The sequence below is a fragment of the Carassius carassius genome, chromosome 36, assembly GCF_963082965.1.
Source record: "Carassius carassius chromosome 36, fCarCar2.1, whole genome shotgun sequence".
Taxonomy (NCBI): Eukaryota; Metazoa; Chordata; class Actinopteri; order Cypriniformes; family Cyprinidae; genus Carassius; species Carassius carassius.
Genome location: NC_081790.1, coordinates 1,107,343 through 1,129,777, shown reverse-complemented (window position 1 = coordinate 1,129,777; position 22,435 = coordinate 1,107,343).

The window sequence follows — 22,435 nt, the reverse complement described above, 5'->3', positions numbered from 1 at the left end:
CTTGTATTACATTTTCTGAAAAATCCTGTCATATGCACATAAACTGACAGTCACCACTAATAAGCTACTACTAAATATTGTAGAAACGTAATTTTCTATAAAGTAGCTTTGTAATGATTTGTATCGTAAAAAGCGCTATAGAAATAAACGTGAATTGAATTGAATTGAATTGAACATCACTGGCTGGTAGAAAGACAAAACTAGATTAAGCTACATAATGGATTTCACCTGAAACTGTTTGACGCGGTGTTAACAGCAGAATCGATGCTAAGTCCTTCTCCGGGGCAAAGTTTCATAGCTCAAAGTAAAAGCGAAGTGTGAAAAGGGTTTTAAGATGATGGTGTTGAGCTAAACAATTCATGCTACAACAAACATTTCATTTACAGTAAAAATACTTATAGCATCCTTTCATGTTTTTTCATACTTGGTTTATAATTTATGTCATATTGTCACTAAAACGATGATTACCATTCTGATCTCATTTAACTTTAGTTTCACAGAAAAAAATGCACAGTCCTCATGGTGTGTGTGTGTGTGTGGGGGCGGGGTGGGGGGTGTTTCCCCCCACTCTACCATTTTATACACTCAACATATTAGCTCCTCAAATTGGAATATTGGATTATGAACTGTAGTTATGATTTCATGTTACATGATGTTACAAATTGCTTTTGGAGGTCTGGAAACTTTACCTGGAGGTATTTTTGGGTAACCGGTTGTGGCTGCTTTTTCTGAAGAGTTTTTCCCTCCCGTAATGGAGTTTTCTGTTGTCTTATTAGGCTGTGTCGTAACAGTGAAATTGCGTATAGAGGGATCTGTAACCAAACATACAAAACATTGGGTTTTTATTGCATTGCCAGGCAAATAAAGGTGACTGTTGTAACACATTTGCTCAGAGGACATGAAGAATATGTTTATCTTAATATCTCAAAACACATGGCCGTCTACTGTAAAAAGTACAGTTAGCAACCTGTCTATTGTAATTTATCAAACGCAGATTTGATTGTTTTTATCTTCCTGTGTAAATTTAAACACTTAATTAGTCTCAGACTTTAAAATGAACAAAAAGTCATACAATGTGAATTAAAGCAAATGCACAAGCCATGAAAGTCAAATCACTTTTAATTACATATGTACTTACCACATGTATGCACATATATAATAGAAAACAAGATAACTTTGACCTCCATGAGCACTGATCAAATCGAACTAAGACTTTAAATTTGTCAAACGTCAGAATCAGATGGACAAACACCTGTGCTGCGTCTCTTCTGTGTGATTATGCCAGGGTGTGATACAGGACATTTTAAACTATTCAGTGAAAGGAGGTGCTTCAGAAAACCCTCAGGGGGTCAATGACATAAATCAAGATAAGTGGGGGCCACTAAAAGGGCCCGATGATCTCCTACTCTCCTCAGAGAGTTAATAGCCAACAGAAAGGTGGATTTAAGCGTAAGATGTCTGTCTGAAATATCTTGAATAGGTTCAAACGGGGCTTTGCACATTGCCTCTAACACCACAACCAAGTCCCACGGGGGAATACGTGACCATACTGGAGGTCTCATCCTCAGTGTACCGCGGAGGAAACGTGTAACTAAGGGGTGTCTTCCCAAAGACTGGCTATCGAGAAGGGTGTGGTAGGCCGCAATGGCCGCCACGTAAACCTTCAGCGTGGAGTGGGTCAACCCTGCTGAGAACCTGGCCTGTAGAAACTCCAAAACTGTACCAACTGGGCAGTTTGCTGGGTCTAGCTGGGGGTTTTTGCACCATGAGGTGAAGAGTTTCCACCTCAGGGCATACAGTTTCCTCGTTGAGGGAGCTCTGGATTGGAGGAGGGTCTCAACAACCTCGGTTGAGAGACCAGCTGCTAATAGTTGTGCCCCCTCAGGGGCCACACCCACAGCTTCCACAACTCCGGGCGGACAAAGGGGACATTGAGATGTCTCTTGAGTCGCAAAAAGGTCTACTTGAGCCCTGCCAAAAACTCTCCATATCTGCTTCACCACCTCGGGGTGAAGCCTCCATTTCCCGGGCCTCGGCCCCTGCCTCGACAGTATGTCTGCTCCCATATTTAGTTTCCCAGGAATATATACTACTCTTAATGAGAGGAGTTTGCTCTGGGACCACACAAGGATCTGGTGCGCCAGCTTGTACAAGGGGCGCGAACGCAGACCTCCCTGGAGGTTGATGTAATTGACCACCGATGTGTTGTCGGTGTGCACCAACATACGGTGAACCCCTTAGGTCTGGGAGGAAGTGCTTCAGTGCATGATAAACTGCTAGCATTTCTAGACAATTGATATGCCATGTCAGATGGCGACTTCTCCACAGACCAGGGGCAGGGTGGCCATTCATGACTGCACCCCAGCCAGTGAGGGATGCATCCGTCCCTAATATTACACGGCGACAAGAAGCTCCCAGCACCGGGCCCTGATTCAAGAACCAAGGTTTCTTCCACATTTCTAAGGCACGAAGGCAGCGCTGCGTGACCTTGATAGTGCGAAGTGGATTGCCCCTCGGGGAAAATCCCTTGGTCTTGAGCCACCACTGTAGGGGTCTCATGTACAGCAGGCCAAGAGGTATCACGTTGGATGCAGCTGCCATCAGACCCAACAATCTTTGAAATTGTTTGACAGTGAGTGACTGGCCTTCTCTGACTCTCTCGACTGAGATGAGGATTGACTCGATACGAGTAGGGGACAATCGTGCCTGCATCGCGGTCGAATCCCATAATACGCCTACATAGGTGGTTCTCTGAACCGGAGAAAGTACACTCTTCTTGGTGTTCAGTCTCAAACCTAGCTCCCCCATATGTGGCAGAACGACATCTCGATGCCGAGCCGCAACCTGCTCTGACTGAGCTAAAATCAACCAATCGTCGATATAGTTGAGAATGCGGATGCCCTGCATGCGCAGGGGAACCAGAGCCGCGTCTACACATTTTGTGAATGTGCGGGGTGAGAGTGCAAGGCAGTAGGGAAGTACTCGATATTGGTAGGCTTCACCCCCGTAAGCGAACCTCAGAAACTTCCTGTGTTGTGGAAGGATGGATATGTGGAAGTATGCATCTTTGAGATCTATTGTGACAAACCAGTCCTCGGACCTGATCTGAGCTACAACATGCTTGATCGTGAGCATTTTGAACTTCAATCTCATAACTGAACGATTTAAGACCCTCAAGTCTATAATCAGACGCAACCCCCCATCCTTCTTTGGAACTATGAAATATTGGCTGTAGAACCCGGACAGGGTCTTGAGGAGGGACCACCTCGATGGCCTCCTTCTCTAATAGGGTTTTCACTTCCTGTTCCATAACCAGACCCTGCCTGGGGCCGACTATCATCGGAATGACCCCTTTGAATATCGGCGGTGCAGAGCCGAACTGAATACGGTAGCCTTTTTCTACTGTGTGCAGGACCCATTGAGATACATTTGGCAGTAGTTTCCACGCTGCTAAATAATCTACTAAGGGTATCAGTCTCACGTGACTGACTTCTGGTGTAAGAGGCCCCCGCAGGGGCGGCGAGTGTCTCAGCCCTGCCACGCACACGGGTGGAAGATACTGAGAACGATGTTCGCTGGGGACCGCTGCGCCCTGGAACACTGGCAGGGTTGGCAGATCGGCCCCCAGAGGGCGCTGAGGCGAGACAGGCATAGTGTACACCGCTCTACCCCAGCAGAGGCTGCCCTCTGAAACCCTGGGCTTCTGGCGTCAGGGCTTCTTGGCCGAGGACTTCTTAGCTTCAATTACTGCCCTCAGATATTGGCTGGGCTTAGAAGACCTCGGCCGAGAGCTGAGACTCTCATTCCCGACATGGAGGAGCATGAGAGACGACGCTCTGTTTTTGGGCCTTGCGGTACAAGGAGTTAGGGTGCGGCTGGGGCATCTCCTGCCCAGATGCTCCAAGAGAGGAATTTATGGTACGCCGCCGCCTGTTTGCGGGCCTCCTGAAACCTGTCGACGACAGAATTGACTGCGTCGCCGAACAGGCCAGAAGGCTGAATCGGGGCATCCATGAGGCAGACCCTGTCCCGCTCTTTCATTCCAGACAGGGTCAACCATAAATGCCCCTCCGCAGCCACCATCGCTGCCATGGACCGCCCAATCGCTCGGGCGGTCTCCTTGGTGGCGCAGAGGGAGAGATCAGTGGTCCTTCTAAGTTCTGAGATATCATGGGACTTGATCTCCTCTCCCTCATCTAGAACTTTCAGCAGGTCGGGTTGGTACGCCTGAAACACCGCCATGGTGTGCAGACACGCACTAGCCTGACCTGCAGCCGCATACCCTTTGCCCACCAAAGCCGATGTTGTTCTGAGCGGCTTGGAGGGCAATGCCGGGGCCTTCAGAGACGATGCAGCACCAGGGGACAGATAGCTCACGAGCATCTGTTCCACCTGGGGCATCGCTCTATAGCCGTGCTCTCCCATCCCCACCACGTTGCCATAATAATCAGACGAGGGGATGTAGAGGCCGGATGAAAATGGGCGTTTCCACGACCTGGCGATCTCTTCATGCAGGTCAGGAAAGAATGGAAGGCCCTGGCTAGGAGGTGGTTGACTCTCACGCAGAAAGTGTTCATCGAGCTTGCTTTGCTGTGGTTCAGTTGTTTTCTTAGCAGGCCAATCAATACTCAATTTGGCCACCGCGCGAGTCACCACCTCCAAGAGTTCCTCATACTGTGGCGAGTGGGGTGGCAAATCCCTTTCGACAGACTCCACATCAACCTCCTCGGAGGAAGAGAGGCAGAGTGTCGATCCCTCTCCCTGGGTTGAAGGAACCGCAGAGCGTGCTTCCGACTCCAGAGATTGGGCGGAAGATCTGGCAGAAGTGGAAGGAGATAGGGACTCACCTGTTTCCATTTCATCCGCCAAATCCACTTGCGAACCCCACGAGTGCAGCCGCCATTCTGCCTCAGCAGAAGCGGGAACAGCACCGCGGGGAACGCTGGTGAAGGCCCCCTCCTCGAAGAGGGCCCTCCCGGAACGAAGCAGCCGCACCGACATTCTCTCACCCTCGAGGGCCGACTCAGCGTGCTTCGCTCCCAGGCAGACCACGCATAGGCTGTGTGTATCCCCGCTCGTTATATATTGCGGGCAGGGAGGAACACAAAACCTATACCTATCCGCGATCTGGATTCGCCTTCAATATGTTTAGATTTCGCCTTGCTCTTCGACATGACTTGGAGCTCTAACTGGACAGACAACAGTAAATAAGACTCACAAGAAAAACAAGTGACAATCACACACAGAGCGCTTGCTGAAAGACGCCAGCTGCGCGGCACATGCTTTTATAGCTTCCTGGTCACTTACGTCACCCTGCCTGTGACGTCACGCTCTTCCATTGGTCTAATTACACACGATATTCAGAGTCGCTCACGCTAAGCGTGTTCCCCCAAAGCGTTGTTCCTGAAGAGGAACTAGATTAGGCTACATAATGGATTTCACCTAAAGAATTTTGACGCGGTGTTAACAGCAGAATCGATGCTAAGTCCTTCTCCGGGGCAGAGTTTCATAGCTCGAAGTAAAAGCGCAGTGTGAAAAGGTTTTTAAGATGATGATGTTGAGCTAAACAATTCATGCTACAACAAACATTTCATTTACAGTAAAACTACTGACAGCATCCTTTCATATTTTTTTTCATACTTGGTTTATAATTTATGTAACATTGTCAATAAAACTACGATAACTTTTCTGATCACATTTAACTTTAGTTTCACAGAAAGAAAATACACAGTCCTCATGCTGTGTTTGTGTGTGGGGGCGACTAGGGGGTGTTTCCCCCCACTCTACCATTTTATACACTCAACATATGAGCTCCTCAACTTGGAATATTGGATTATGTACTGTAGTTATGATTTCATGTTACATGATGTTACAAATTGCTTCTGGAGGTCTGGAAACTTTACCTGGAGTTATTTTTGGGTAACTGGTTGTGGGTGCTTTTTCTGAAGAGTTTTTCCCTCCCGTAATGGAGTTTTCTGTTGTCTTATTAGGCTGTGTCGTAACAGTGAAATTGAGTTCAGAGGCATCTGTAACCAAACAAAATATTGGGTTTTTATTGCATTGCCAGGCAAATAAAGGTGACTATTGTAACACATTTGTCCAGAGGCCATGAAGAATATGTTTATCTTAATATCTCAAAACACATGGCCGTCTACTGTAAATAGTACAGTTAGCAACCTGTCTATTGTAATTTATAAAATGCAGGTTTGATTGTTTTTATCTTCCTGTGTAAATTAAAAAACTTAACTAGTCTGTTTCACACTTTAAAATGAATAAAAAGTCATACAATGTGAATAAAAAGCAAATGAACAAGCCATGAAAGTCATATCACTTTTAATTACAGATGTACTTACCACATGTATGCACATATATAATAGAAAGCAAGAGAACTTTGACCTCCATGAGCACTGATCAAATCGAAGTAAGACTTTAAATTTGTCAAACGTCAGAATCAGATGGACAAACACATGTGCTGCGTCTCTTCTGTGTGGTTATGCCAGGGTGTGATACAGGACATTTTAAACTATTCAGTGAAAGGAGGTGCTTCAGAAAACCCTCAGGGGGTCAATGACATTATTGACGTTAATGCCATTATTGTTTTTACTAGTAGATCTCAGAGCAAATAATAAGTCACTTTGACAAGTCACAAATTAAATAATACAAAATGCATGCAGAAGGATAATGGAAACCAAGATTTCGATTTTTGGTTCATGAGTACCAATCAGGGGCCATTTCCTAACTGTACAATCTCTGCACAAACAGTGCTCAGTCTCTTCTGTGAGGAGACGCTCAGATTTATATGGGCCATTCCTGGGATTCAGTAATATTTAAGTTCCCCAGAGTTTTTAAAATGGTGGTTTACCAGAATGAATTACATAGGTAAATATAGTAAAAATGATGTCACCCCCCCACCCCCGGACCCCCAATTAACTAATTTGAGTCTTACAGCAATGTTGCATCGGTATTTCTACAATAGCAATACAGTTTGTAACACAGATGTTGTCTTAATACATGGCAACTTGTTGCCATCACACTAAATTATATTAGACTTTGACGAAGCAGCAGAAACACAGGATGTTAGAATGCCTTCATTATAATATATGTTACATTCACGGACTTTGAGTTTCCTTATTTGGTTATTTTCCTGTTCTTGTTTGGTTATTTGATTAATCCCCACCTGTCTCCATTTACCTGATTACTTCCCTCGTGTTTAAATACCCTGTCTTTTTAGTTCCTCTTCGTCCGTGATTGATGTAGTAATGTATTGTAATGTATTATGTTGGATGTGCCCTTTCTCTCCCGTGATCATTAAAAGAACCCCTTTTGTATATCTTCTTCCTTGTGCGCTGTCATTACACACCAGCAGCCGTAACAGAATCACAGACCAAACAGTTTATTTAGCAGCAGTTTTCTTTCTTTTTGTTTTGTTTTCCTCCCTCTCCCGGAATGGCCTTACCAGCAGTCCAACTCCTGTGCCTGGAGCAACTGTACCGTTCGCTGGAGGACCATACCAGGGACTTTCTCGATCTGGCGTGCCTTACCCACTTCCCCGACCGCTCGCTCAGTAACTTTTATTGCACCGGCCTGAGCGAGCGGTGTAAGGCACGCCTGCCAGCGAATGGTCCCAGAGAATATTTTGCCACTTTCGTGGAGTGGGTGCTGGAGAAAAATGGATCTTCATTTACCATCTGCACCGCTGAAGAGGATATCTCCAGCCTCACTCCCAAACCAGAGACAAGCCAGCCGCCATCCCGCTGCATGGAGCGAAAGCTAGAGCCCACCGCAGCCGCAGAGCTCGAGCCAATCACTGTCGGAGAACAAGGACTCGAGAGCGCGACTGACCAGGTGTGTGAGCCGGCAACACCGTGCATCGTGGGATTATTGGTGGAGATCGAGGGCGTGGAGGAAAGCCCTGCCCACACTCCTGCGACTGAGGGTGAGCTGCATTCGGTTTCTGTGAATTATATGGAGGAATTAATGGACCTTATAGGTTTGTGGAGGTAAATCCTGAATTTCCTGTTTCTCCGCTGGCAGCCCTGATCCTCCTGTATTCCCTCCAAGCTTCCCACTCCCATCTCCTCCTAGACCAGTCTGTTCCTCTGCTCCACTTCCGCTGGTTCAATCCAGCCCTGATTCTCCTATGTTCCCTCCTGGCCTCCCTCTCTCATCTCCTCCTAGACCAGCCAGTTCCTCGACCTCATCTCCACTGGTGCCAGTCAGTCCCGCAGCTCACCCTCAGTCAGCGCCATCTGGGTGCGATGGTTCGCAGCGGGACTTCCAGTCTCCAGCTCCACCTTGGCGTGTGGATTCCCTGTCTCTGCCTCCAGCCTATCATCCCACCAGCTCCACTGGGCTCCCTAGTCCCTCCAGCTCCACCTTGGTCAGTCATTGACCATCCGCCGCCTCGGGACTCCACTCCTATGGCTTCGCCTCATCTTTCCATCCCTCCAGCTCTGTCAGGCTCCTCCTTCCCTCCGGCTCCACCTCCATCCTCAGTCGCTCCAGCTTCGCAATGGGTTTCCGGACCCCTTTCCGCCTTGGTCGCCGGTGCCTTCAGTGCTGCCTTATACTTCCGGACCCTCTGCCTTACCCTGGCTCTGTGACTGCTCCACTCCATCATGGGCTCCTCACCCACCAGCACAGTCTCCGTCTGTCGGCCCCCTGGTTTCGTTGGCTCCTCCTCCACCATGGCTCCTCCCACCGTCAACTCAACCTTGGATCGTCATCCTGGCTGGTCTCTGGAGCACCGTCTGGCTCTTCCTGCTCCGGGCTCCTCCCTGGCTCCTCCCTCCTACTCCACCCTGGGTCCTCACCATTGCCTGCCCCACGCCCGCCTCCAAAACCCCCACCCTCCCTCCACTGGTATTCCTCTTTCGGTGCGAGGACGCACCGTTCCAGGAGGGGGCGAACTGTTACATTCATGTTCTTTGAGTTTCCTTATTTGGTTATTTTCCTGTTCTTGTTTGGTTATTTGTAGGGCTGGGACAACGCGTCGAGGTCATCGATGACGTCGACGCAAAAAATACGTTGACGCAAAATATGCACATCGATTCGTCGACCTGTTTTTATTTCTTTATAAAATCTTTGCAAAACGTTTACCTTATGTGCGCTGAATATACGCGATGGCCGGATCAACATTCTGTCTAACGTTATATAACCAATCCAGGGGTTTTTCTGCATTGATCTTTTTTTTGCCGGCTGTCAAAGCCTTATTTTTTCGGTGAGTGATGTAGAATAGAATGACTGCTGCTCCTGGCAGGGCGCGTACGAGAGAGAGCCCCGGCTGCGCGCTCACACTCACAGTCTTCAAACAACACGAGCGCTTCTTGCTCTCTCTCTCCCTTGTGCATATTAATCAAATTCATTAAACACGATAGAAAAAGGGCGATACACCAAAGTTTCACGCGCGCTCGTGCACTCAAAGTCTTCAAACTACACGAGCGCTGTCTTGCTCTCTCTCTCTCTCTCTCTCTCTCCCTAGTGCATATTAACCAAAATCATTAGACACGATAGAAAAAGGGCGGAATGCCAAAGTTTCACGTGGAGCATTCAGAGATTTTTTTTTTCTCCATGACAGGCTGCTGGCTCCCACTGTTAATTTTTAGCCCTCAAGTTTACATTGGTTGCTGTATTCTTTCAATTGTTCTAAACAAGTATTTTGGGTGACCTTTTTTATTGAATGCTAGACATCAAGTTGTTATTTTCATCTGAAAGAAGAACTTTTTTTCAGTAAGCTAGGCCCTATGTGTTCAGTAAGCTTGTTTCAGTAAGCTATGTGTTTTCAAGAGTTTTATTGAATGCTATCTCTATACAAGTGCAAAGTAATGCATTCTTAGTCAGTCTTTTATTTTGTAATTTTAAGAGCAATAAACATATATTGCAATGTTAAGGAATTCATGTTTTTTTCATTCAGATATGTAAATCAACATGTATAAATTGTTAGTAGTCAATTAATGGGGAGATAATCGAAATCGAATCGCTCCGAAAAATTAATCGTTAGATTAATCGATGCATCGAAAAAATAATCGCTAGATTAATCATTTAAAAAATAATTGTTTATCCCAGCCCTAGTTATTTGATTAATCCCCACCTGTCTCCATTTACCTGATTACTTCCCTCGTGTTTAAATACCCTGTCTTTTTAGTTCCTCCTCGTCCGTGATTGATGTAGTAATGTATTATGTTGGATGTGCCCTTACTCTCCAGCAATCATTAAAAGAACCCCTTTTGTATATCTTCTTCCTCGTGCGCCTTCATTACACACCAGCAGCCGTAACAATATGCAGATTTACCTCTAAATATAATGATGTATTTCTATAGGCTTGACTGATTCTTTTTTTTATTTTATTTGTCAGCTCCTGAAATGGGTCGCTCTGACATTAACTGATTGGTTGAAGAATGAAATGCACTCATTCAAAGACATGAATTTATTGCTTGGACAGAGCAAGAACACCCAATCTGACTTTGCTTTAGTCTGGAATTAAACTGCTGGTTTTGTATGGTCAGAGGAGAACTGGCCCCCCAACTGAGCCTGGTTTCTCCCAAGGTTTTTCTTCTGATCGAGTTTTGGTTCCTTGCCACTGTCGCCTCTGGCTTGCTTAGTTAGGGTCACTTCATTTATAGCGATATCGTTGACTTGATTGCAAATTAATGCACGGACACTATTTAAACTGAACTGAGTTGACATCACTGAATTCAATGATTAACTGCCTTTAACTGTCATTTTGCATTATTGACACATTGTTTTCCTAATGAATGTTGTTCATTTGCTTTGACACAATCATTTTGGTTTAAAGCGCTATATAAATAAAGGTGACTTCACTTGACTTGACTTGACCTAAAATGCATGTGTAGATTCCATCGAGTGATAAAATCGACCCTTTTCAACGTAAGGCTGTTGAACTGAATTTTCTGGAGCAAATTATTTGTTTAAAATATCCATAACATTAGCAGCAACGCTGAAGTACAAATGTGCGGTTTTGTTCATCAAGTTGCATGTGTTCCTATAACAAACTGTTTTCTTTCAGAAACATGGCTCCCAAATTCTGGAAAAGCCTTCCTGATAATGCATATAATAATTTGTGACTGCAGTTGTATCTGATCAAATGCACATTCTTATTCTTTAGCTTGGGTTAAACTAATTAATTTTACTTTGTTGGAACAGCAGCTATGCTAATGATGTCTCTATTTGTTTCTCTGTTTTGGTAACTAGGATTTACACAAGCTCCAGTCTGGATCCAGAACACCTGAGAAGAGATGATGCTGACCCTCAGAGGACCCCAGATGATGCTAACCCTGAATCAACAACAGAACTAACAAATATTGCTACAAGTGTGGCTGCATCATATAATAATTGCTGTTAATAATGTTCATCGTCTGGCTGACTACGTCTTGTATTACATTTTCTGAAAAATCCTGTCATATGCACATAAACTGACAGTCACCACTAATAAGCTACTACTAAATATTGTAGAAACGTAATTTTCTATAAAGTAGCTTTGTAATGATTTGTATCGTAAAAAGCGCTATAGAAATAAACGTGAATTGAATTGAATTGAATTGAACATCACTGGCTGGTAGAAAGACAAAACTAGATTAAGCTACATAATGGATTTCACCTGAAACTGTTTGACGCGGTGTTAACAGCAGAATCGATGCTAAGTCCTTCTCCGGGGCAAAGTTTCATAGCTCAAAGTAAAAGCGAAGTGTGAAAAGGGTTTTAAGATGATGGTGTTGAGCTAAACAATTCATGCTACAACAAACATTTCATTTACAGTAAAAATACTTATAGCATCCTTTCATGTTTTTTCATACTTGGTTTATAATTTATGTCATATTGTCACTAAAACGATGATTACCATTCTGATCTCATTTAACTTTAGTTTCACAGAAAAAAATGCACAGTCCTCATGGTGTGTGTGTGTGTGTGGGGGCGGGGTGGGGGGTGTTTCCCCCCACTCTACCATTTTATACACTCAACATATTAGCTCCTCAAATTGGAATATTGGATTATGAACTGTAGTTATGATTTCATGTTACATGATGTTACAAATTGCTTTTGGAGGTCTGGAAACTTTACCTGGAGGTATTTTTGGGTAACCGGTTGTGGCTGCTTTTTCTGAAGAGTTTTTCCCTCCCGTAATGGAGTTTTCTGTTGTCTTATTAGGCTGTGTCGTAACAGTGAAATTGCGTATAGAGGGATCTGTAACCAAACATACAAAACATTGGGTTTTTATTGCATTGCCAGGCAAATAAAGGTGACTGTTGTAACACATTTGCTCAGAGGACATGAAGAATATGTTTATCTTAATATCTCAAAACACATGGCCGTCTACTGTAAAAAGTACAGTTAGCAACCTGTCTATTGTAATTTATCAAACGCAGATTTGATTGTTTTTATCTTCCTGTGTAAATTTAAACACTTAATTAGTCATAGACTTTAAAATGAACAAAAAGTCATACAATGTGAATTAAAGCAAATGCACAAGCCATGAAAGTCAAATCACTTTTAATTACATATGTACTTACCACATGTATGCACATATATAATAGAAAACAAGATAACTTTGACCTCCATGAGCACTGATCAAATCGAACTAAGACTTTAAATTTGTCAAACGTCAGAATCAGATGGACAAACACCTGTGCTGCGTCTCTTCTGTGTGATTATGCCAGGGTGTGATACAGGACATTTTAAACTATTCAGTGAAAGGAGGTGCTTCAGAAAACCCTCAGGGGGTCAATGACATAAATCAAGATAAGTGGGGGCCACTAAAAGGGCCCGATGATCTCCTACTCTCCTCAGAGAGTTAATAGCCAACAGAAAGGTGGATTTAAGCGTAAGATGTCTGTCTGAAATATCTTGAATAGGTTCAAACGGGGCTTTGCACATTGCCTCTAACACCACAACCAAGTCCCACGGGGGAATACGTGACCATACTGGAGGTCTCATCCTCAGTGTACCGTGGAGGAAACGTGTAACTAAGGGGTGTCTTCCCAAAGACTGGCTATCGAGAAGGGTGTGGTAGGCCGCAATGGCCGCCACGTAAACCTTCAGCGTGGAGTGGGTCAACCCTGCTGAGAACCTGGCCTGTAGAAACTCCAAAACTGTACCAACTGGGCAGTTTGCTGGGTCTAGCTGGGGGTTTTTGCACCATGAGGTGAAGAGTTTCCACCTCAGGGCATACAGTTTCCTCGTTGAGGGAGCTCTGGATTGGAGGAGGGTCTCAACAACCTCGGTTGAGAGACCAGCTGCTAATAGTTGTGCCCCCTCAGGGGCCACACCCACAGCTTCCACAACTCCGGGCGGACAAAGGGGACATTGAGATGTCTCTTGAGTCGCAAAAAGGTCTACTTGAGCCCTGCCAAAAACTCTCCATATCTGCTTCACCACCTCGGGGTGAAGCCTCCATTTCCCGGGCCTCGGCCCCTGCCTCGACAGTATGTCTGCTCCCATATTTAGTTTCCCAGGAATATATACTACTCTTAATGAGAGGAGTTTGCTCTGGGACCACACAAGGATCTGGTGCGCCAGCTTGTACAAGGGGCGCGAACGCAGACCTCCCTGGAGGTTGATGTAATTGACCACCGATGTGTTGTCGGTGTGCACCAACATACGGTGAACCCCTTAGGTCTGGGAGGAAGTGCTTCAGTGCATGATAAACTGCTAGCATTTCTAGACAATTGATATGCCATGTCAGATGGCGACTTCTCCACAGACCAGGGGCAGGGTGGCCATTCATGACTGCACCCCAGCCAGTGAGGGATGCATCCGTCCCTAGTATTACACGGCGACAAGAAGCTCCCAGCACCGGGCCCTGATTCAAGAACCAAGGTTTCTTCCACATTTCTAAGGCACGAAGGCAGCGCTGCGTGACCTTGATAGTGCGAAGTGGATTGCCCCTCGGGGAAAATCCCTTGGTCTTGAGCCACCACTGTAGGGGTCTCATGTACAGCAGGCCAAGAGGTATCACGTTGGATGCAGCTGCCATCAGACCCAACAATCTTTGAAATTGTTTGACAGTGAGTGACTGGCCTTCTCTGACTCTCTCGACTGAGATGAGGATTGACTCGATACGAGTAGGGGACAATCGTGCCTGCATCGCGGTCGAATCCCATAATACGCCTACATAGGTGGTTCTCTGAACCGGAGAAAGTACACTCTTCTTGGTGTTCAGTCTCAAACCTAGCTCCCCCATATGTGGCAGAACGACATCTCGATGCCGAGCCGCAACCTGCTCTGACTGAGCTAAAATCAACCAATCGTCGATATAGTTGAGAATGCGGATGCCCTGCATGCGCAGGGGAACCAGAGCCGCGTCTACACATTTTGTGAATGTGCGGGGTGAGAGTGCAAGGCAGTAGGGAAGTACTCGATATTGGTAGGCTTCACCCCCGTAAGCGAACCTCAGAAACTTCCTGTGTTGTGGAAGGATGGATATGTGGAAGTATGCATCTTTGAGATCTATTGTGACAAACCAGTCCTCGGACCTGATCTGAGCTACAACATGCTTGATCGTGAGCATTTTGAACTTCAATCTCATAACTGAACGATTTAAGACCCTCAAGTCTATAATCAGACGCAACCCCCCATCCTTCTTTGGAACTATGAAATATTGGCTGTAGAACCCGGACAGGGTCTTGAGGAGGGACCACCTCGATGGCCTCCTTCTCTAATAGGGTTTTCACTTCCTGTTCCATAACCAGACCCTGCCTGGGGCCGACTATCATCGGAATGACCCCTTTGAATATCGGCGGTGCAGAGCCGAACTGAATACGGTAGCCTTTTTCTACTGTGTGCAGGACCCATTGAGATACATTTGGCAGTAGTTTCCACGCTGCTAAATAATCTACTAAGGGTATCAGTCTCACGTGACTGACTTCTGGTGTAAGAGGCCCCCGCAGGGGCGGCGAGTGTCTCAGCCCTGCCACGCACACGGGTGGAAGATACTGAGAACGATGTTCGCTGGGGACCGCTGCGCCCTGGAACACTGGCAGGGTTGGCAGATCGGCCCCCAGAGGGCGCTGAGGCGAGACGGGCATAGTGTACACCGCTCTACCCCAGCAGAGGCTGCCCTCTGAAACCCTGGGCTTCTGGCGTCAGGGCTTCTTGGCCGAGGACTTCTTAGCTTCAATTACTGCCCTCAGATATTGGCTGGGCTTAGAAGACCTCGGCCGAGAGCTGAGACTCTCATTCCCGACATGGAGGAGCATGAGAGACGACGCTCTGTTTTTGGGCCTTGCGGTACAAGGAGTTAGGGTGCGGCTGGGGCATCTCCTGCCCAGATGCTCCAAGAGAGGAATTTATGGTACGCCGCCGCCTGTTTGCGGGCCTCCTGAAACCTGTCGACGACAGAATTGACTGCGTCGCCGAACAGGCCAGAAGGCTGAATCGGGGCATCCATGAGGCAGACCCTGTCCCGCTCTTTCATTCCAGACAGGGTCAACCATAAATGCCCCTCCGCAGCCACCATCGCTGCCATGGACCGCCCAATCGCTCGGGCGGTCTCCTTGGTGGCGCAGAGGGAGAGATCAGTGGTCCTTCTAAGTTCTGAGATATCATGGGACTTGATCTCCTCTCCCTCATCTAGAACTTTCAGCAGGTCGGGTTGGTACGCCTCAAACACCGCCATGGTGTGCAGACACGCACTAGCCTGACCTGCAGCCGCATACCCTTTGCCCACCAAAGCCGATGTTGTTCTGAGCGGCTTGGAGGGCAATGCCGGGGCCTTCAGAGACGATGCAGCACCGGGGGACAGATAGCTCACGAGCATCTGTTCCACCTGGGGCATCGCTCTATAGCCGTGCTCTCCCATCCCCACCACGTTGCCATAATAATCAGACGAGGGGATGTAGAGGCCGGATGAAAATGGGCGTTTCCACGACCTGGCGATCTCTTCATGCAGGTCAGGAAAGAATGGAAGGCCCTGGCTAGGAGGTGGTTGACTCTCACGCAGAAAGTGTTCATCGAGCTTGCTTTGCTGTGGTTCAGTTGTTTTCTTAGCAGGCCAATCAATACTCAATTTGGCCACCGCGCGAGTCACCACCTCCAAGAGTTCCTCATACTGTGGCGAGTGGGGTGGCAAATCCCTTTCGACAGACTCCACATCAACCTCCTCGGAGGAAGAGAGGCAGAGTGTCGATCCCTCTCCCTGGGTTGAAGGAACCGCAGAGCGTGCTTCCGACTCCAGAGATTGGGCGGAAGATCTGGCAGAAGTGGAAGGAGATAGGGACTCACCTGTTTCCATTTCATCCGCCAAATCCACTTGCGAACCCCACGAGTGCAGCCGCCATTCTGCCTCAGCAGAAGCGGGAACAGCACCGCGGGGAACGCTGGTGAAGGCCCCCTCCTCGAAGAGGGCCCTCCCGGAACGAAGCAGCCGCACCGACATTCTCTCACCCTCGAGGGCCGACTCAGCGTGCTTCGCTCCCAGGCAGACCACGCATAGGCTGTGTGTATCCCCGCTCGTTATATATTGCGGGCAGGGAGGAACACAAAACCTATACCTATCCGCGATCTGGATTCGCCTTCAATATGTTTAGATTTCGCCTTGCTCTTCGACATGACTTGGAGCTCTAACTGGACAGACAACAGTAAATAAGACTCACAAGAAAAACAAGTGACAATCACACACAGAGCGCTTGCTGAAAGACGCCAGCTGCGCGGCACATGCTTTTATAGCTTCCTGGTCACTTACGTCACCCTGCCTGTGACGTCACGCTCTTCCATTGGTCTAATTACACACGATATTCAGAGTCGCTCACGCTAAGCGTGTTCCCCCAAAGCGTTGTTCCTGAAGAGGAACTAGATTAGGCTACATAATGGATTTCACCTAAAGAATTTTGACGCGGTGTTAACAGCAGAATCGATGCTAAGTCCTTCTCCGGGGCAGAGTTTCATAGCTCGAAGTAAAAGCGCAGTGTGAAAAGGTTTTTAAGATGATGATGTTGAGCTAAACAATTCATGCTACAACAAACATTTCATTTACAGTAAAACTACTGACAGCATCCTTTCATATTTTTTTTCATACTTGGTTTATAATTTATGTAACATTGTCAATAAAACTACGATAACTTTTCTGATCACATTTAACTTTAGTTTCACAGAAAGAAAATACACAGTCCTCATGCTGTGTGTGTGTGTGGGGGCGACTAGGGGGTGTTTCCCCCCACTCTACCATTTTATACACTCAACATATGAGCTCCTCAACTTGGAATATTGGATTATGTACTGTAGTTATGATTTCATGTTACATGATGTTACAAATTGCTTCTGGAGGTCTGGAAACTTTACCTGGAGTTATTTTTGGGTAACTGGTTGTGGGTGCTTTTTCTGAAGAGTTTTTCCCTCCCGTAATGGAGTTTTCTGTTGTCTTATTAGGCTGTGTCGTAACAGTGAAATTGAGTTCAGAGGCATCTGTAACCAAACAAAATATTGGGTTTTTATTGCATTGCCAGGCAAATAAAGGTGACTATTGTAACACATTTGTCCAGAGGCCATGAAGAATATGTTTATCTTAATATCTCAAAACACATGGCCGTCTACTGTAAATAGTACAGTTAGCAACCTGTCTATTGTAATTTATAAAATGCAGGTTTGATTGTTTTTATCTTCCTGTGTAAATTAAAAAACTTAACTAGTCTGTTTCACACTTTAAAATGAATAAAAAGTCATACAATGTGAATAAAAAGCAAATGAACAAGCCATGAAAGTCATATCACTTTTAATTACAGATGTACTTACCACATGTATGCACATATATAATAGAAAGCAAGAGAACTTTGACCTCCATGAGCACTGATCAAATCGAAGTAAGACTTTAAATTTGTCAAACGTCAGAATCAGATGGACAAACACATGTGCTGCGTCTCTTCTGTGTGGTTATGCCAGGGTGTGATACAGGACATTTTAAACTATTCAGTGAAAGGAGGTGCTTCAGAAAACCCTCAGGGGGTCAATGACATTATTGACGTTAATGCCATTATTGTTTTTACTAGTAGATCTCAGAGCAAATAATAAGTCACTTTGACAAGTCACAAATTAAATAATACAAAATGCATGCAGAAGGATAATGGAAACCAAGATTTCGATTTTTGGTTCATGAGTACCAATCAGGGGTCATTTCCTAACTGTACAATCTCTGCACAAACAGTGCTCAGTCTCTTCTGTGAGGAGACGCTCAGATTTATATGGGCCATTCCTGGGATTCAGTAATATTTAAGTTCCCCAGAGTTTTTAAAATGGTGGTTTACCAAAATGAATTACATAGGTAAATATAGTAAAAATGATGTCACCCCCCCCCCCCCCGGACCCCCAATTAACTAATTTGAGTCTTACAGCAATGTTGCATCGGTATTTCTACAATAGCAATACAGTTTGTAACACAGATGTTGTCTTAATACATGGCAACTTGTTGCCATCACACTAAATTATATTAGACTTTGACGAAGCAGCAGAAACACAGGATGTTAGAATGCCTTCATTATAATATATGTTACATTCACGGACTTTGAGTTTCCTTATTTGGTTATTTTCCTGTTCTTGTTTGGTTATTTGATTAATCCCCACCTGTCTCCATTTACCTGATTACTTCCCTCGTGTTTAAATACCCTGTCTTTTTAGTTCCTCTTCGTCCGTGATTGATGTAGTAATGTATTGTAATGTATTATGTTGGATGTGCCCTTTCTCTCCCGTGATCATTAAAAGAACCCCTTTTGTATATCTTCTTCCTTGTGCGCTGTCATTACACACCAGCAGCCGTAACAGAATCACAGACCAAACAGTTTATTTAGCAGCAGTTTTCTTTCTTTTTGTTTTGTTTTCCTCCCTCTCCCGGAATGGCCTTACCAGCAGTCCAACTCCTGTGCCTGGAGCAACTGTACCGTTCGCTGGAGGACCATACCAGGGACTTTCTCGATCTGGCGTGCCTTACCCACTTCCCCGACCGCTCGCTCAGTAACTTTTATTACACCGGCCTGAGCGAGCGGTGTAAGGCACGCCTGCCAGCGAATGGTCCCAGAGAATATTTTGCCACTTTCGTGGAGTGGGTGCTGGAGAAAAATGGATCTTCATTTACCATCTGTACCGCTGAAGAGGATATCTCCAGCCTAACTCCCGAACCAGAGACAAGCCAGCCGCCATCCCGCTGCATGGAGCGAAAGCTAGAGCCCACCGCAGCCGCAGAGCTCGAGCCAATTACTGTCGGAGAACAAGGACTCGAGAGCACGACTGACCAGGTGTGTGAGCCGGCAACACCGTGCATCGTGGGATTATTGGTGGAGATCGAGGGCGTGGAGGAAAGCCCTGCCCACACTCCTGCGACTGAGGGTGAGCTGCATTCGGTTTCTGTGAATTATATGGAGGAATTAATGGACCTTATAGGTTTGTGGAGGTAAATCCTGAATTTCCTGTTTCTCCGCTGGCAGCCCTGATCCTCCTGTATTCCCTCCAAGCTTCCCACTCCCATCTCCTCCTAGACCAGTCTGTTCCTCTGCTCCACTTCCGCTGGTTCAATCCAGCCCTGATTCTCCTATGTTTCCTCCCGGCCTCCCTCTCTCATCTCCTCCTAGACCAGCCAGTTCCTCGACCTCATCTCCACTGGTGCCAGTCAGTCCCGCAGCTCACCCTCAGTCAGCGCCATCTGGGTGCGATGGTTCGCAGCGGGACTTCCAGTCTCCAGCTCCACCTTGGCGTGTGGATTCCCTGTCTCTGCCTCCAGCCTATCATCCCACCAGCTCCACTGGGCTCCCTAGTCCCTCCAGCTCCACCTTGGTCAGTCATTGACCATCCGCCGCCTCGGGACTCCACTCCTATGGCTTCGCCTCATCTTTCCATCCCTCCAGCTCTGTCAGGCTCCTCCTTCCCTCCAGCTCCACCTCCATCCTCAGTCGCTCCAGCTTCGCAATGGGTTTCCGGACCCCTTTCCGCCTTGGTCGCCGGTGCCTTCAGTGCTGCCTTATACTTCCGGACCCTCTGCCTTACCCTGGCTCTGTGACTGCTCCGCTCCATCATGGGTTCCTCACCCACCAGCACAGTCTCCGTCTGTCGGCCCCCTGGTTTCGTTGGCTCCTCCTCCACCATGGCTCCTCCCACTGTCAACTCAACCTTGGATCGTCATCCTGGCTGGTCTCTGGAGCACCGTCTGGCTCTTCCTGCTCCGGGCTCCTCCCTGGCTCCTTCCTCCTACTCCACCCTGGGTCCTCACCATTGCCTGCCCCACGCCCGCCTCCAAAACCCCCACCCTCCCTCCGCTGGTATTCCTCTTTCGGTGCGAGGACGCACCGTTCCAGGAGGGGGCGAACTGTTACATTCATGTTCTTTGAGTTTCCTTATTTGGTTATTTTCCTGTTCTTGTTTGGTTATTTGTAGGGCTGGGACAACGCGTCGAGGTCATCGATGACGTCGACGCAAAAAATACGTTGACGCAAAATATGCACATCGATTCGTCGACCTGTTTTTATTTCTTTAAAAAACATTTGCAAAACGTTTACCTTATGTGCGCTGAATATACGCGATGGCCGGATCAACATTCTGTCTAACGTTATATAACCAATCCAGGGGTTTTTCTGCATTGATCTTTTTTTTTGCCGGCTGTCAAAGCCTTATTTTTTCGGTGAGTGATGTAGAATAGAATGACTGCTGCGCCTGACAGGGCGCGTACGAGAGAGAGCCCCGGCTGCGCGCTCACACTCACAGTCTTCAAACAACACGAGCGCTTCTTGCTCTCTCTCTCCCTTGTGCATATTAATCAAATTCATTAAACACGATAGAAAAAGGGCGATACACCAAAGTTTCACGCGCGCTCGCGCACTCAAAGTCTTCAAACTACACGAGTGCTGTCTTGCTCTCTCTCTCTCTCTCTCTCTCTCTCCCTAGTGCATATTAACCAAAATCATTAGACACGATAGAAAAAGGGCGGAATGCCAAAGTTTCACGTGGAGCATTCAGAGATTTTTTTTTTCTCCATGACAGGCTGCTGGCTCCCACTGTTATTTTTTAGCCCTCAAGTTTACATTGGTTACTGTATTCTTTCAATTGCTCTAAACAAGTATTTTGGGTGACCTTTTTTATTGAATGCTAGACATCAAGTTGTTATTTTCATCTGAAAGAAGAACTTTTTTTCAGTAAGCTAGGCCCTATGTGTTCAGTAAGCTTGTTTCAGTAAGCTATGTGTTTTCAAGACTTCAAGGTTTTATTGAATGCTATCTCTATACAAGTGCAAAGTAATGCATTCTTAGTCAGTCTTTTATTTTGTAATTTTAAGAGCAATAAACATATATTGCAATAAGGAATTCATGTTTTTTTCATTCAGATATGTAAATCAACATGTATAAATTGTTAGTAGTCAATTAATGGGGAGATAATCGAAATCGAATCGCTCTGAAAAAGTAATCATTAGATTAATCGATGCATCGAAAAAATAATCGCTAGATTAATCATTTAAAAAATAATCGTTTATCCCAGCCCTAGTTATTTGATTAATCCCCACCTGTCTCCATTTACCTGATTACTTCCCTCGTGTTTAAATACCCTGTCTTTTTAGTTCCTCCTCGTCCGTGATTGATGTAGTAATGTATTATGTTGGATGTGCCCTTACTCCATGTATTATGTTGGATGTGCCCTTATTTACCTTTTGTATATCTTCTTCCTCGTGCGCCTTCATTACACACCAGCAGCCGTAACAATATGCAGATTTACCTCTAAATATAATGATGTATTTCTATAGGCTTGACTGATTCTTTTTTTTATTTTATTTGTCAGCTCCTGAAATGGGTCGCTCTGACATTAACTGATTGGTTGAAGAATGAAATGCACTCATTCAAAGACATGAATGTATTGCTTGGACAGAGCAAGAACACCCAATCTGACTTTGCTTTAGTCTGGAATTAAACTGCTGGTTTTGTATGGTCAGAGGAGAACTGGCCCCCCAACTGAGCCTGGTTTCTCCCAAGGTTTTTCTTCTGATCGAGTTTTGGTTCCTTGCCACTGTCGCCTCTGGCTTGCTTAGTTAGGGTCACTTCATTTATAGCGATATCGTTGACTTGATTGCAAATTAATGCACGGACACTATTTAAACTGAACTGAGTTGACATCACTGAATTCAATGATTAACTGCCTTTAACTGTCATTTTGCATTATTGACACATTGTTTTCCTAATGAATGTTGTTCAGTTGCTTTGACACAATCATTTTGGTTTAAAGCGCTATATAAATAAAGGTGACTTCACTTGACTTGACCTAAAATGCATGTGTAGATTCCATCGAGTGATAAAATCGACCCTTTTCAACGTAAGGCTGTTGAACTGAATTTTCTGGAGCAAATTATTTGTTTAAAATATCCATAACATTAGCAGCAACGCTGAAGTACAAATGTGCGGTTTTGTTCATCAAGTTGCATGTGTTCCTATAACAAACACTGTTTTCTTTCAGAAACATG